Raw genomic sequence first — 11,938 nt, 5'->3', positions numbered from 1 at the left:
TGACTCCCTTGAACATTTCTTGTAAGTCCAGTATGGTGACTATTAATTCCCTTCATTTTTGCTTATTTGTCACATATTTTATTTCTCCTTTATTTCTGAAGCATGGCTTTGCTGGGCATAATATTGTTGGCTAGCAGGGTTTTTTTTCTTTCATTACTTTGAATACATCATTCCATTCTCTCCTGGCCTGTAAGACTTCTGCTGAGAAATCTACTGTTAGTGTAATGGGGATTCCCTTACACATGACTTAATGTTTTTCCCTGGTTTTTTTAGAAATTTTTTCTTTGTCTATGGCTTCTGACAATTTGACTAAAATGTGTATTGGAGAGGACATGTTTGGGTTGAATCTATTTGGGTTTCTTTGAGATTCCTACATTTGGATGTCCAGCCCTCTCTCAAGAATTGGAAGATTTTGACCTATTATTTTATTAAATATGCTTTCTGTACCATTTCCCTTATCTTCTCCTTCTAAAGTGCCCAGAATACAAATATTTGTTTGCTTAATGGTGTCCTGTAAATCCTATAGGCTTTGTTCACTTCTCTCTTTTGTTTTTCAGTCTGCCTGTGTTATTTCAAAAGGCCTGTTTTCAACTTCAGAAATTATATATTTATTCTGCTTGGTCTAGTCTCTTAAAAATTGAAAATCTTTATGGTCGAGGACCTCTTGCCACATTACTAAATTCAATGGTGGATGTCTAATAGGTATCTCAAACTCAAGCATTCTAAGTGCCTAATCTACACCACATCTCCATCTCACCTGACAATCTCTCCTTTCCTCCAGCCCCTGGCAAATTTGCTTTACCCACATCCTTTCCCATCTCAATCCCATGGTTTTAGTCTTGAACCATCCCACTAGTTTTGGTTTCTCTGAAGATCTCACCTGATTGGAAACAAGTGCCTATAAATGCATCACTCTGGGCAGCTATAGTTAAAGTTAGCTTCAAGCTGGGCAAAAATGTCTGTGTGAACACTAATGGGAAGAGACAACTGAGAATCAAATGACAAAATCCATTTGAGAACAAGATGACACAGAGGAATCAAGGCTAGCCCACTGTGCAGAAGGTACAAAGGTTTGTGAGGCATAATACAATATCTGTCTGTACATTAATTGAAGAAATGCTATTCTTTGGGCATGTGTTCCCTATTTCTTGTAAAGGATCAGACAGATTTTTACCAAGGTTCACTTGAACAGCAGTATTAATTGGCTCAACAGCAACAGGATTTACAAGTTTTTGAAAGAGGCAGTCTCTTCTTAAGAGAGCAAGCCTCTGAATCTAGGGCATGGATCAGGGATCCCATTGACAAGGTGGTAGGTGCACAGACTCTGTGGCAGAAGCCTGATCAATACCTCACGCCACGGGCTCAGCCAGGGAGTCAGCTGCAGGCTCAATGACAAGCATAGGAGAAAACTGCATCACAGGTAATTTAACAAGAACCACTTTGGGCTGTGGTAAATGCAACTTCTGGGGCTATTTCAGAGGTGTTGTAAGAGTCTACTTTCTGGCATTAGAGCTTCAAGATTCTTTTTTTAAAAAGCTACTAGTTTTATTTCTGAAGCTTCTGGTTCTTGAGTGTCTGTCTAGGAGTTGGCTGGTTGCTTAGTGATTCAATGGTCTTATTGGACAACCTCTAGTTTTATAGACAGTTTTACATTTTCCTTTTCTAACTAGGTAGATCCCTGTGTTCTGCAGGGATCATGGCCAGTTTAGTAAATGTGAGACTGTAATAGCATTCCACTGGCATAGGGACAGACACACATGCACTCAAAGATCTTGCCACAGTCCGAGTGTCTTTTCAAGTCTCATTACTACATTTATGTTCTCAGCATGCATTTTCATAAAGTGCTGCTTTACGAGAGAAAATTGAGAAAATGGTCTGTGAGAGCCTCCAGGGCATCTGTCAACTGGACAACAGTAAAATTTCAGTACAGGTTTTCAAACCATTTCTTTTGCTTTTTTTTAACTTTTATTTTAAGTTCAGAGATATAAGTGCAAGTCTGCAACTTAGGTAAACTTGTGTCATGGGAGTTTGTTGTACAGATTTCATCACCCAAGTATTAAGCTTGATGCCCATTAGTTATTGTTTCTGATGCTCTCCCTCCTCCCCCTCCACCCTCCAGTAGGCCCCAGTGTATGTTGTTCCTTTCTATGTGTCCATGTGTTCTCCTCATTCAGCTTCCACCTGTAAGTAAGAACATGCAGTATTTGGTTTTCTGTTCCTGAGTAAATTTGCTAAATATAATGGCCTCCAGCTCCATCCATGTCCCTGCAAAAGACATGATTCTTTTCTTTTTTATGGCTGCATAGTATTCCACTGTGTATATGTACCACATTTTCTTTATCCAGCCTATCATTGATGGGCATTTAGGTTGATTCCACGTCTTTCCTATTGTGAATAGTGCTGCAATGAGCATATGCATGCACGTGTCTTTATAAGAGAATGATTTATATTGTTTGGATATACACCCAGTAATGGGATTGCTGGGTTGAACAGCATTTCTGCCTTTAGGTCTTCCAGGAATCATCAAACCACTTATTATTGTTGGGTCTACTATTCCATCCTACAGGAAGTGGCTGTTGACCAAGCGCATGCTAAGCGTGGGGCTGCTGGGCAGGATCTTGCACAGCCAAGCACTGTGTGCAGGTTATTGGCCCACACTGCCTGGGACAGCTTGATCACCAACTGCTGGATCAGCTCCCAGGCTGATGGCATCAGGCTGCAGGCTGCTGTCCCTTAGCTGGGGTCCCAGAAGCCCTCACAGGCCTGAGGCAGTCTTGACTTTCCTTGTGGCTGCCAGGATGGCCAGGAGGCCAGCCGCCAGCACTGCTGTCAAGGTTCCCATACAGCCACAGAGCCTGATCATCTACACTACTCTCTGATCTGTGAGTTGGTTAGTGAAAGATATTTCAACTGTATCTGCTACGCTATGTTCCTTTAATTTAGAAAAAGGCAAATATGAAAAACATGATAACCTCAATTCTGAGTAAAGGCAAGAGTATAAAAATTTCTTTGTACTTTTCTCTAATTTATTTTACTTTATTTAACACACAAGGAGACATTTCTCTACTTTAAATATCTCAATAAAGAATATTTACTTGGTGGCCATTTTTATCAAATGTGTGGCATTTGATGAAATCATATATACTTCCTCCAAAATATTATGATATAGCCTCCATTGTGACAAAGAAAACTCCACAGAACATAATATTCTTGGAAAATACTGTCTCCAGTTTGACATGCCATAGATACTAGGCGTGTTAGGCCTGTGCCATAATTCAAGTATTCTCTGGGTGGAGCTGAACAGTGAGGCAGCTATCTAATCCTAATAGCCATAATACTTTATTTCATGTTAAGTTCCCACACCAATGTTATGTTTGTCCTTTCCCAAAAATATAGAAAATCATAAAAATATCACTAGTAAAAATTCAGACTGTCATAACGTTTAGTTCTTCCTGCAAATTCAGAAAATTATCACAATTTCAATAAAATTTCTAAGAACTTTAAAATAGGAAGAGTATCAACAATAGTTAAAATTCATGGAAATTCAATGTCTACACCAGCAATTCCTTGTTTTGCTTTCTTTTCTAAAACTGTCAAGAATAATTGCAAATAAATACCCAAAAGGAAGAGATTATATAGATTATAACTGGCTTATTAATGATTTAAATATTTATTGACTTGAACTGTGGGTGAACAATTCTTTGCATGAGAAAATGCAGGGAAATTCTAGAACTTTCACAGCTTTGCAAAAAGTTATTTCTTCTTCATAGGAGCTTCCTGCATCTTTTTGGACCTTTTGGATGTGAAGTCTCTGATATCATAGATCTAATTACTCGCAGAATACATACATGCTCACAATGTAGCATCATCCTAAATTTGATGGGCTAAAACTGTGCCCACCTTGGTCACCCACCTCTAGACTGCCTAGCACCAGGTTCATATTGTGCACATTTAGTGCCTCTGACTGGTCTGATCCTATATATGAAAAGGGTCTCATTATTATATAACAGAAGCTTATACATCAAAAGTTGATTCAGCATAAACTGTTACCCCTCCCTACTCATGCCCATATCACCCACTCTTTATTCCACACATATTCTCCCTCTCAAGGCCTTTGGCTTTGGCAATTTCTCACAAAGTAATGCTCCCCTGCAGTTCTTGCCTGATTCAATTAACTTCCTTTTATCAATAGCTGTCATTTTTGTTTGTGTTAGCATCTCCCTTTCTTTGATAAATATTTCTCCCTGCTCCAGTCTTGGATTTCTGATGGAACTGTCAATCCACTCATCTCTACTTATTTGATGTCATTGGTAAACATACAAACTGAGCCATTCAATTATGATACCACATTCCTCTAGCTAAGAGATTGAGTCAGAGTTAAGCATATGAACCAAGATGGACCTTATGACTTTTTGATTTAGACTTGAAAAAAAAAGAGAGATGGTGCCATGCTTTCTGGACCATAGATTTCAAGGACTATATATTGGAGACTGTCTACTGTCTTCTAAGTGAAAAAATCTGTCTCAAGAAAAACACCAACCTTAAAAGAAGAAAATGGGGAGAGAGTAACTATGTTTGAGTCCCTGTATTCTAGGTCTAGTAACACCCGAAACCAGTTACTGCTGGACTTATACGTTATGTGAATTATAAATTTCTGTCTTCACTTAAGATAGTTTGGCTTGGGTTGCTGTCATGTGAAATCAAAAGATTCCTGAGTATTCCTCCCCAGATTTTAGTTCTGTGATTTTAAACTAAGCTCTACTCTTCACCATAATACACAATTAATACCCAACAAAAATGAAACTTAGGAGATTCCAACCCTATTATTGGCCAAAGTTCTAGATTCTCCCATGTTATTCTATATTTTTTCCTTACTTCTACTCCATTTCTGCATTTGACTGGATCCTGACATAGTGCCCAGTGCTCCAAGATGCTTTATTTTTTCTGGGATACATCCATGATATAAGATTATTGGTATCACAATCTCAATTCAGGAAACAGTCTTTCATATCTTGATAAGCCACACACTTTGTCATTCAAGAAAAAGAGGTATAGATGTATGCCATTTTATGATTGCAGAATAATGGGTTCTCTGTGTTATCAGGGATTTAGAATTTAAAAAATGGAGGATTGGCTAACCTACTCCAGGAGGACTGCAGTAGAAGAACATAGATATACCTCTCATAATGTGACTAGAGTTAAGAATACTTGTATTCAGGGGTATGGAGCCAAGATGGCCAAATAGGAACAGCTCCGGTCTACAGTTCCCAGCATGAGCCACACAGAAGACGGGTGATTTCTGCATTTTTGTTTGAGGTACCGGGTTCATCTCATTAGGGAGTGCCAAACAGTGGGTGCAGGACAATCGGTGCAGCGCACTGTGCGCGAGCCGAAGCAGGGCGAGGCATTGCCTCACTCGGGAAGTGCAAGGGGTCAGGGAGTTCCCTTTCCTAGTCAAAGAAAGGGGTAACAGACGGCACCTGGAAAATTGGGTCAGTCCCACCCTAATACTGCGCTTTTCCAATGGGCTTGGAAAATGGCACACCAAGAGATTGTGTCCCGCACCTCGCTCGGAGGGTCCTATGCCCACGGAGTCTCGCTGATTGCTAGCACAGCAGTCTGAGATCAAACTGCAAGGTGGCAGCGAGGCTGGGGGAGGGGTGCTGGCCATTGCCCAGGCTTGCTTAGGTAAACAAAGCAGCCAGGAAGCTCGAACTGGGTGGAGCCCACCACAGCTCAAGGAGGCATTCCTGCCTCTGTAGGCTCCACCTCTGGGGGCAGGGCACAGACAAACAAAAAATCAGCAGGAATCTCTGCAAACTTAAATGTACCTGTCTGACAGCTTTGAAGAGAGTAGTGGTTCTCCCAGCATGCAGCTGGAGATCTGAGAACGGACAGACTGCCTCCTAAAGTGGGTCCCTGACCCCCGAGCAGCCTAACTGGGAGGCACCCCCTAGTAGGGACAGACTGACACCTCACTCGGCCAGGTACTCCTCTGAGACAAAACTTCCAGAGGAACTATCAAACAGCTGAACTTGTGGTCTCACGAAAATCCGCTGTTCTGCAGCCACCACTGCTGACACCCAGCCAAACAGGGTCTGGAGTGGACCTCTTGCAAACTCCAACAGACCTGCAGCTGAGGGTCCTGTCTGTTAGAAGGAAAACTAACAAACAGAAAGGACATCTACACCAAAAACCCATCTGTACATCGCCATCATCAAAGACAAAAAGTAGATAAAACCACAAAGATGGGGAAAAAACAGAGCAGAAAAACTGGAAACTCTAAAAAGCAGAGCACCTCTCCTCCTCCAAAGGAACACAGTTCCTTACCAGCAACGGAACAAAGCTGGACAGAGAATGACTTTGACGAGTTGAGAGAAGAAGGCGTCAGACAATCAAACTACTCTGAGCTACAGGAGGAAATTCAAAACAATAGCAAAGAAGTTAAAAACTTTGAAAAAAATTAGACGAATGGATAACTAGAATAACCAATGGAGAGAAGGGCTTAAAGGAGCTGATGGAGCTGAAAGCCAAGTTTCGAGAACTATGCAAAGATTGCAGAAGCCTCGGTAGCCGATGCAATCAACTGGAAGAAAGGGTATCAGTGATGGAAGATGAAATGAATGAAATGAAGTGAGAAGGGAAGTTTAGAGAAAAAAGAATAAAGAGAAACGAACAAAGCCTCCAAGAAATTTGGGACTATGTGAAAAGACCAAACCTACGTCTGATTGGTGTATCTGAAAATGACAGGGAGAATGGAACCAAGTTGGAAAACACTCTGCAAGATATTATCCAGGACAACTTCCCCAATCTAGCAAGGCAGGCCGACATTCAGATTCAGGAAATACAGAGAACACCACAAAGATACTCCTTGAGAAGAGCAACTCCAAGACACATAATTGTCAGATTCACCAAAGTTGAAATGAAGGAAAAAATGTTAAGGGCAGCCAGAGAGAAAGGTCGGGTTACCTACAAAGGGAAGCCCATCAGACTAACAGCTGATCTCTCAGCAGAAACTCTACAAGCCAGAAGAGAGTGGGGACCGATATTCAACATTCTTAAAGAAAAGAATTTTCAACCCAGAATTTCATATCCAGCCAAACTAATTTCATAAGTGAAGGAGAAATAAAATACTTTACCGACAAGCAAATGCTGAGTGATTTTGTCACCACCAGGCCTGCCCTAAAAGAGCTCCTGAAGCAAGCACTAAACATGCAAACGAACAACCGATACCAGCCACTGCAAAAACATGCCAAATTGTAAAGACCATAGAGGTTAGGAAGAAACTGTATCAACTAACGAGCAAAATAACCAACTAACATCATAATGACAGGATCACATTCACACATAACAATATTAACTTTAAATGTAAATGGGCTAAATGCTCCAATTAAAAGACACAGACTGGCAAATTGGATAAGGAGTCAAGACCCATCAGTGTGCTGTACTCAGGACACCCATCTCACGTGCAGAGACACATATAGATTCAAAATAAAGGGATGGAGGAAGATCTATCAAGCAAATGGAAAGCAAAAAAAGGTAGGGGTTGCAATCCTAGTCTCTGATAAAGTAGACTTTAAACCAACAAAGATCAAAAGAGACAAAGAAGGCCATTACATAATGGTAAAGGGATCAATTCAACAAGAAGAGCTAACTATCCTAAATATATATGTACCCAACACAGGAGCACCCAGATTCATAAAGCAAGTCCTGAGTGACCTACAAAGAGACTTAAACTCCCACACAATAATAATGGGAGATTTTAACACCCCATTGTCAACATTAGACAGATCAACGAGACAGAAAGTTAACAAGGATATCCAGGAATTGAACTCAGCTCTGCACAAAGTGGACCTAATAGACATCTACAGAACTCTCCACCCCAAATCAACAGAATATACATTTTTTTCAGCACCACACCACACCTATTCCAAAACTGACCACATAGTTGGAAGTAAAGCTCTCCTCAGCAAATGTAAAAGAACAGAAATTATAACAAACTGTCTCTCAGACCACAGTGCAATCAAACTAGAACTCAGGATTAAGAAACTCACTCAAAACTGCTCGACTACATGGAAACTGAACAACCTGCTCCTGAATGACTACTGGGTACATAATGAAATGAAGGCAGAAATAAAGATGTTCTTTGAAACCAACGAGAACAAAGACACAACATACCAGAATCTCTGGGACACATTCAAAGCAGTGTGTAGAGGGAAATTTAGAGCACTAAATGCCCACAAGAGAAAGCAGGAAAGATCCAAAATTGACACCCTAACATCACAATTAAAAGAACTAGAAAAGCAAGAGCAAACACATTCAAAAGCTAACAGAAGGCTAGAAATAACTAAAATCAGAGCAGAACTGAAGGAAATAGAGACACAAAAATCCCTTCAAAAAATTAATGAATCCAGGAGCTGGTTTTTTGAAAAGATCAACAAAATTGATAGACTGCTAGCAAGAATAATGAAGAAGAAAAGAGAGAAGAATCAAATAGATGCAATAAAAAATGAAAAAGGGGATATCACCACCGATCCCACAGAAATACAATCTACCATCAGAGAATACTACAAACACCTCTATGCAAATAAACTAGAAAATCTAGAAGAAATGGAGAAATTCCTTGACAAATACACCCTCCCAAGACTAAACCAGGCAGTTGAATCTCTGAATAGACCAATTACAGGCTCTGAAGTTCTGGCAATAATCAATAGCTTACCAACCAAAAAGAGTCCAGGACCTGATGGATTCACAGCCGAATTCTACCAGAGGAACAAGGAGGAACTGGTACCATTCCTTCTGAAACTATTCCAATCGATAGAAAAAGAGGGAATCCTCCCTAATACATTTTATGAGGCCAGCATCATCCTCATACCTGATACCAAAGCCTGGCAGAGACACAACCAAAAAAGAGAATTTCAGACCAATACCCTTGATGAACATTGATGCAAAAATCCTCAATAAAATACTGGCAAACCAAATCCAGCAGCACATCAAAAAGCTTATACACCATGATAAAGTGGGCTTCATCCCTGGGATGCAAGGCTGGTTCAACATACACAAATCAACAAATGTAATCCAGCATATAAACAGAACCAAAGAGAAAAACTACATGATTATCTCAATAGATGCAGAAAAGGCCTTTGACAAAATTCAACAACCCTTCCTGCTAAAAACTCTCAATAAATTAAGTATTGATGGGACGTATCTCAAAATAATAAGAGCTATCTATGACAAACCCACAGCCAATATCATACTGAATGGGCAAAAACTGGAAGCATTCCCTTTGAAAACTGGCACAAGACAGGGATGCCCACTCTCACCACTCCTATTCAACATAGTGCTGGAAGTTCTGGCTAGGGCAATCAGGCAGGAGAAGGAAATAAAGGGTATTCAATTAGGAAAAGAGGAAGTCAAATTGTCCCTGTTTGCAGATGACATGATTGTATATCTAGAAAACCCCATTGTCTCAGCCCAAAATCTCCTTAAGCTGATTAGCAACTTCAGCAAAGTCTCAGGATACAAAATCAATGTACAAAAATCACAAGCATTCTTGTATACCAATCACAGACAAACAGAGAGCCAAATCATGAGTGAATTCACATTCACAATTGCTTCAAAGAGAATAAAATACCTAGGAATCCAACTTACAAGGGATGTGAAGGACCTCTTCAAGGAGAACTACAAACCACTGCTCAATGAAATCAAAGAGGATACAAACAAATGGAAGAAGATTCCATGCTCATGGGTTGGAAGAATCAATATCGTGAAAATGGCCATACTGCCCAAAGTAATTTATAGATTCAATGCCATCCCCATCAAGCTACCAATGACTTTCTTCACAGAATTGGAAAAAACTACCTTAAAGTTCATATGGAACCAAAAAAGAGCCCACATCGCCAAGTCAATCCTAAGCCAAAAGTACAAAGCTGGAGGCATCACGCTACCTGACTTCAAACTATACTACAAGGCTACAGTAACCAAAACAGCATGGTACTGGTACCAAAACAGAGACATAGATCAATGGAACAGAACAGAGCCCTCAGAAATAATGCCACATATCTACAACTATCTGATCTTTGACAAACCTGACAAAAACAAGAAATGGGGAAAGGATTCCCTATTCAATAAATGGTGCTGGGAAAACTAGCTAGCCATATGTAGAAAGCTGAAACTGGATCCCTTCCTTACACCTTATACAAAAGTTAATTCAAGATGGATTAAAGACTTAAATGTTAGACCTAAAACCATAAAAACCCTAGAAGAAAACCTAGGCAATACCATTCAGGACATAGGCACATGTATACATATGTAACAAACCTGCACATTGCACACATGTACCCTAAAACTTAAAGCATAATAATAATAAAAATTTTAAAAAGTAAGCTCATAACATGGCAGCTGAACTTCTTTAGAGCAAACAAAGAATGGCCAAAACAAAAGGATTTTATAACCTAATGTTAGAAGTGACATCACATCACTTTTATCATATGCTATTTGTTAGAAGCAAGTCACCTAGTCCAGCCCATATTCAAGAGGAGGAGAGCACACAAAGACATGAATAGCAGGAAGCAGGGATGATTTGGGAAACATTACATGCAGCCTATTACAGTCCACCCTCTGGCACAGCCCACCAATGATTCATGTCCCTCCCACATGCAATATATATTCCACCCTTCTTGAAGTCATCAAAGGTCTCATCTTGTTATAGTTTCCAATCAAAATCCACAATCTCATCATCTAAACCAAGTCCAGGTGTAGATGAAGCTCCTTGGGTGTAGTTCCATAGGTACATACAGCCCCCTAACTACTGTTCTCAATCTGTAGACCTGTGAAACTAAAAAAGACAAGTTAACAACCCCACACACACCCAACATACAATGATGGGGTAGGCATAGAATAACAACTATAACTATTACCACTCAAAAATATGAAATGAAAAGGAATTACTGGTCCAGAAAAATTATGAACTCCAGCTGAAAATGATGGAAACTCCTTGATTCATTCAAAACTTGGGAGTCATTCACTATTCCTCTTGGGCCCTTGGTCCTGCCCTCTGAGTCATTTTTCCTCTTTCATGAAAAGTAGCACACAATTGTAGCTGAATAGTTTTCTCAGCCTTCTTCCTTCCAGTAGAATTACAGTGACCCAAATGTCTTTTTTTATTTTGTACTGTCTTCAATCCAAGATGACAGAGTTTCTGCTGATATAACTCATTTGGGAATTTTATGGATCTCCAGTGTATCTTCTTGATGCTTGCTTCATTAGAAAAAAACCACAGCTAAGGCCTGAAAGATCTTTAAAGGTCTTAGTATCCTTATTATTTTATTGAAAGGACCACTGAAACACACTCTTAACTTCTTTAAAAGGTATTTTGTGCCTGGTACTCAGGCACCACCTTGATATTTCTGAAGTCTTAAAGTATTACAGTCACACTCTTAATATCACCTCTGGACTAGTTTTCTTGACAGTGCCCAGATTTGGACCCTTACTCAGAAACCATTTCTTAATTTTAGCATCATTTATCATTAGAAGAGAATTTCAAAAACTATCAAGTCCTGGATCTCTCCTGTTTAACAGTGTTTACTTCAACTTTCCTCTCTCCTCTTACTGTAACCATCGAGAAGAAATCAAGTGGCATCTTCAACACTTTGCTTAGAAATCTCCTTAGCTAGATTACCCAGTTCACATTTTCCACTTTCCGCTTAACTGCAGGAGACAGTGTTGCTAAGCTTTTGTCACTACATAACAAAGGTCCTTCACCAGTTTCCAGCGAGATTTTCTTCAGTTTCCTGAAAGCCTTCATCCATAGCATCCTCAAGGTCCAAAATTCTATGAAAAGTATTTTCAAAGTTGAGCTTTCACCAGTAGTCTTCTAAAATCCTTAAAAGTTTTCCAGCTTCTACCCACTCCCTAGCCCCAAAGCCATTCCTACATT

At 39.9% G+C, this 11,938-nt stretch overlaps 1 pseudogene; it reads right to left on the bottom strand.

The window, feature by feature from the left end:
* Positions 1–833: 833 nt before the first annotated feature.
* LOC116480056 (ATM interactor-like) lies at positions 834–2,712 on the bottom strand (annotated as a pseudogene).
* Positions 2,713–11,938: the final 9,226 nt, after the last annotated feature.

The sequence above is a fragment of the Hylobates moloch genome, unplaced genomic scaffold (assembly GCF_009828535.3).
Source record: "Hylobates moloch isolate HMO894 unplaced genomic scaffold, HMol_V3 SCAFFOLD_13, whole genome shotgun sequence".
In the NCBI taxonomy this organism is placed as follows: domain Eukaryota; kingdom Metazoa; phylum Chordata; class Mammalia; order Primates; family Hylobatidae; genus Hylobates; species Hylobates moloch.
Note: the sequence above shows the minus strand (reverse complement) of the source record. Positions and strands in the feature narration are given on the sequence as shown.